The sequence below is a fragment of the Bipolaris maydis genome, assembly GCF_028858645.1.
Source record: "Bipolaris maydis strain C4 unplaced genomic scaffold PSV08scaffold_1, whole genome shotgun sequence".
Lineage (NCBI taxonomy): Eukaryota > Fungi > Ascomycota > Dothideomycetes > Pleosporales > Pleosporaceae > Bipolaris > Bipolaris maydis.
The window spans coordinates 3740718-3746717 of NW_027093857.1; positions in this window are offsets into that span (position 1 = coordinate 3740718).

Here is a 6000-nt window from a genome sequence, read left to right on the forward strand (position 1 = left end):
TTCTATAAGACTTTGTTTACTTTTTAAAAAGAAGTTAATATTACTACTAAAGTGTCTTAATATGTATAAACTTAATAAATACATGTTTGTTAAGAATAATAACTAAATAATAGTTAAAATTAGGATAGTAATATAATATAATATAATTATGATATATATAGTGAATTAGTAAACTATAGTTATATTAAAATAATAATTAATACTTATAATAAAAATATATAATATTTAGCGCTTCTATTCTTATATATTTACTATATTATATCTTATTAAGAGTATTAATTTATATAGGTTTATTAAATTATATATGTTAGAATATTGCTACTTAGGTAGCGGAAGTTGCTGCTTGTTCTACTAGTAGCTCAGAGGTAGAGGTCTCTGCCTTCTACTTGTCTAGTAATAGACTTAGAGGCAGCTTATCGAAGGTTCTAGTAAAGAGAGATAAATAAGAGATAAAAAGATATTGCTAGGGGAGAGAGAATAGTTAAATTGCCTTCCTAAGGTAGTACTGTAGGATTCGCTCTACTCTTCTCTGCTTTCTATCTACTAACTCTTCTACTACTTATATATTCGTTGTCTTGGATTCTAGAAGAGTCTTCTTAGTAGTAGCTTGCGTAATCTATGGCGTAATAGATAGATATTACTAGATAATAGCATAATAGCTTCTAGTAATAGATTGATTGATGAGTTTTAGTTGAAGATTGAGTACTTGTTCTATCGGAGATCAGCTGGTGAGCTTATATCTCTAACACACCCCCTTAAGCTAGGCAGCTGAGATCTGATTGATCTGCTAGTTTTGATTGGCTTGTTTGTTTCGATGAGCTTAGGCTGATAGATTTGATCGATCTGATGGGTTGGATTGTTTTAATAGATTGGTTCGATGGATTGGTTTTAATGGATTGGTTTGATGGATTAGTTTGATAGATTGGTTTGATGGATTGGTTTGATGCGATAGTTTGATGCGATGGTTTGATGGATTGGGCTGTTCTGTCGGCTTCAGCTGATCTGATGGTTGCGCATCGTCTGATGATAGATCGGATGGCATGGGCTGTTTCGTTGGCAGTATCGAGTTTTTGACATGGATCTGATCGTTTTGGTGGATATCGCTGGTCGTGTAAAAGATCGCGACTTTTCGATTGTAGTAGCCCTTGGCTAGTACTTGGCCGGATTGGGTAATTAGACTATAATCCTTGGAGAACTTAAATTTAGCTCCTTTTTGAGCTGCTTAGTAGAGACTAAGTAAATTGAAACCAAACTTTGGCACAAAGAGTACGTCTTTTAGCACAACTGATTGGCCAGTGCTATTAAACGTAATTGGTACTTCTCCTTTGCCTATAGCTGGTAAAAACGTTCCTGAATTGCCCCATTGGACATTAATATTCGTGATTTTTCTGATATTTCTGAATAGCTTTCGGTCGCAGCAAATATGCGAGCTAGCTCCACTGTCGAGTATCCATTTAATGGATTTGCTCGTTTTGATATTTTTACTCGTTTTGATATATGAGCTTGAATTGACTGATTGGGTGATATCAGCGATATTTCGATCTGTTGATACTATCGTTGATAGAGCTGTTTCAGATCTATTAGAGCCTTGGTTGGGGCGTTTGCTTGGATCTTTCTGCCAACATTGATCGACTAAATGCCCATTTCTTCTGCAATAACTGCAGTATTTCGAGCTTTTATATTGTCCCGTTGGTAAGGTCATTTCAATATCCTTTGGTTGCTGGTTTTGATATGATTGATCGGTTGGGGACTGATTGGATTGAAAGTATGGATATGGTGGATTCGATCGATGGTCTGATCGATTGATAGATTGATGGTGGAATTGATGATCTGATCGATGATCGGATCGATGATCTGATTGATGGATTTGATCGTTTTGATGCCTTTGGTAAGGCTTGGTATCGCTCCTTTGGATCGAACTGTTGGAGCTGTTTTTGATTGATTTGAGCCGTCGAGCTTCGTCAATAATCTGACTACTCATTATTTTAAGATTGATTTCTTTGTTTGATCTAAAGTCTTGAGTAATTGCGGTAACTAGATAGTTAAATTCTGAACTTAAGTTATTGAGTATCAGCGCAGCAATAAATCGATTTGGTAGTTCAATTTTGCGAGCTTTTAAGCTGAAAGTAAGCCTTGATAGCTTTTGAAGATAGTTTTCCACGTTGTTTTGGCAGCTTGAAACAGTAGTATTAATAAGTTCTTTGCAGATAAGAAAGTCTGAGCTAAAACCTTCTTGCGCATATAGAGCTTTAAGGTTGTTCCATAGCTCTACTGGAGTATTGATTTCTTTTGTTTGTAGGAGAGGTCCATCTTCAAGACTAAGTCTTATAGTAGATAGTACCTTTGTCTCATTGTTTTTGAACGATTCTGGACGTTCTTCTGGTGTAAGGTCGGCTATTACAGCTATATCGCCGCAATCTTGTTGAATTAGAATTGATTGAATCCTTATAGCCCACATGTCGTAATTTGAGCTTCCTTTGAGCTTTGGTACTTTAAAAATACTGTCAGCCATTTTGATAGACTGATAGATTGATTGGTTAGATCGAGCTTATGCTGATACTATCGCAGTTACTGTTCTTACTATGAAGAACTCTGGCTGCAGATCGTCAGCTTGATAGATTGAAAAACTGATTGATCAATTGATTGATTGATAGATCGATAGATTGAAATATCGATAGATTGAAATATCGATAGATTGATAGATTGATAGATTGATAGATTGATAGATTGATAGATTGGTGGGCTTAGTGGGCTGGTAGGTTGATCGATCGATGGATTGATCGATCGCTGGATTGTTCAATTGATCGATAGATAGTTCTAGTCAGCTGATCTGACTTCGGATGATAGAGTTTCTCAGCTCTTCGCCGTGGTTATCCTCTTAACCCTTGTTAATAGAGTTTTTCAGCTTGTTGCCGTGGTTATCCTCTTAACCCTTGTTAATAGAGTTTTTCAGCTTGTTGCCGTGGTTATCCTCTTAACCCTTGTTAATAGAGTTTTTCAGCTTGTTGCCGTGGTTATCCTCTTAACCCTTGTTACCCTAGCTCTTACTAAGAAACTAACCTAGATAGGTATAGTTCTTATATAGACAGCGCTGATCGTAATAGATCGCAATAAACGTATAGTGCTAGAAGCTTCGATAGATCGCGTAATCCGGGCTCATAACCTGTTAGAATATTGCTACTTAGGTAGCGGAAGTTGCTGCTTGTTCTACTAGTAGCTCAGAGGTAGAGGTCTTTGCCTTCTACTTGTCTAGTAATAGACTTAGAGGCAGCTTATCGAAGGTTCTAGTAAAGAGAGATAAATAAGAGATAAAAAGATATTGCTAGGGGAGAGAGAATAGTTAAATTGCCTTCCTAAGGTAGTCTGTAGGATTCGCTCTATTCTTCTCTGCTTTCTATCTACTAACTCTTCTACTACTTATATATTCGTTGTCTTGGATTCTAGAAGAGTCTTCTTAGTAGTAGCTTGCGTAATCTATGGCGTAATAGATAGATATTACTAGATAATAGCATAATAGCTTCTAGTAATAGATTGATTGATGAGTTTTAGTTGAAGATTGAGTACTTGTTCTATCGGAGATCAGCTGGTGAGCTTATATCTCTAACAATATATAGTGTAAATGTTTATAAACTTTTTCTAATTATCTATTTATAAAGAAGTATGTATTATAGAGAGTATATAATACTTTCTTTATTAAACTAAATAATAGCTTATATAAGAGTTTTATAAGAATAAGATTATATAACTACTTACTTACTAACAATTATATAAAATAGATTAGTAATAGCTTAGTAATTAATTATAGTAAGTACTTAGTAATTAGCTTTATAATCGCTAATTAATAAAGATAATAATAGATATAAGACGATATAATTATAGATAAGGAATAATATTATAAGTTATAGAATAATTTTTATATTATTTTATTTATTATAATAACTACAATAGGTTTAGCGTTATATAAATAACTTAGTAATTACTTCTATAACTTATTCATTATTTATTATTTTTAAGCTATTTCTTACTAGCTGTTTTAAGCTTGTTATTAATTACTAATAAGCTACTTAATAACTCTCCTTAACTGCCGTTAACCTTATTCAACGGCAGTTAACTACTAATAACCTTGTTATTAACGAAAGATAACTACTGTTAGATAGCCAGCCCCGTGCCACTGCGCTACTACAACTAAAAAGGTACGAATAATTAGCGTTCTGCTAATACTCTGCACAGGATAGTATATATCGTTAGCGTAGCGCCTAATATTATCTCCCTCTTTAGAAGGGCCTAGTCCCTAGGCTGTACCTTTTAGTAGACTATAGAGATCTCCTATATATACTAGACCTCCTAGTAGCTTATAGAATACTAGAACACTAGCTATTCTTTAGTTAGCTATGTAGCTACACTAGCCTATACTATACTAGTTCTAATAAGAATTGAACTAGGCACCTCTAGCCTAGATCCGCCGCCTCCGGCCTAGATCTGGCACTTCTAGTCCTAGCTAATCTAGTAGCCCTAGAGAACGCTAATTATTATATTAGATAGCTAGCCCTGTGCCACTGCGCTACTACAACCAAAAAGGTACGAATAATTAGCGTTCTACTAATACTCTGCACAGAATAGTATATATCGTTAGCGCAGCGCCTGACAACTACTAAGAAATTAATTAGTAGAAGTTAACTACCGATTTCTTAGTATTAACGCTGGATTGCTGATAGTTATCTTATTAGTAGTAGTTAACTACTAATAAACTAAGTTATTAAGAGGGGTTAACAGCTGATTAACTGCTAGATAGTTGATTGGTAGTAGTTAACTTCCGCTAAGTCAGCTGTTAACGGTAGTTAACTACTAGTTATTTAATTAGTAGGAGTAGTTAACGGTAGATAACTACCAATTATATTAAGTTTTTGTTATATCGGACGAAATTAAAAGTTTTAGTCTATAAGCTTTCTATAAAAGAAGCTTATGTTCTATAGTGATATTATTACCTATCTACAATTATATCTTCTTATACCTATTATTATCTTTATTAATCAGCGATTACAAGTCTAATTACTAAGCACTTACTAATGTTGATTACTAAGTGTAAGGGGCTGCGCTCCAGGGGAGCAAACGCTTAGTATACAAGAGGTTGTATTCGATAGAGAGCTATCTACGTCTACTTACGTGATATTTATCTGCTTATTAGAGAAAGGTTGTACTAAAGGGTCTAAGCGCGTTGTCTGAGCGCTGCTTAGGCGGTAAGTAGAATCTAGGTATTTAAGGTGACACCTAGATTCTTCGCTCGTTGTCTAAACGTAGTTCGGATAACGCGCGCGTAGCTTCAACCGAGATTCTATCAAGGAGCTATCCAAGGGCGTTCAGCCCGTTACACTAAGCTATTACTAATCGATTTTCTATAATTATTAGTAAGCAATTACGTAATCTTATTCTTATAAAATTCTTATATAAGCTATTCTTTATTTTAATAAAGAAAGTATTATATCCTCCCTACGATACTTTCTTTACAAAACTAGTATTAATATTATTAATTAGTATATTTATTTAAGTAATATTTCTACTTATATAATTTATTTTTAGATCTAAGTATAATAGGTTAATATGAATTAAAACTACTAAATACATAGTTATTATTAGCTTGGTAATAATATTAACTTTCTTAATAACACTAGTAAGACTAAAAAACGAATAATTAAATAAAGAAACCTTTATAAGAAGTTATAGAGTAAAGAAAATTTAGTATAAATAAATTTAATTTTATAGTTTTTAGTTAAGAGGTAAGTATTTATAGCTAAAGAGAAAAAAATAGTTATAAACCTATTACTTATATAGACGTATAATAATATTAATAAGTAGATGTTATGGGGTAGGTTATATACCTACCCTATCTTAGCTTAGTGAGAGTACGGACACTATAAGTAGGCACTTAAGCTCTGCCACACTATATAGACCTAAGTAATGTAATAACTCTTAGCTCCTAACAGTATCCTAAAAGGCCTAGCC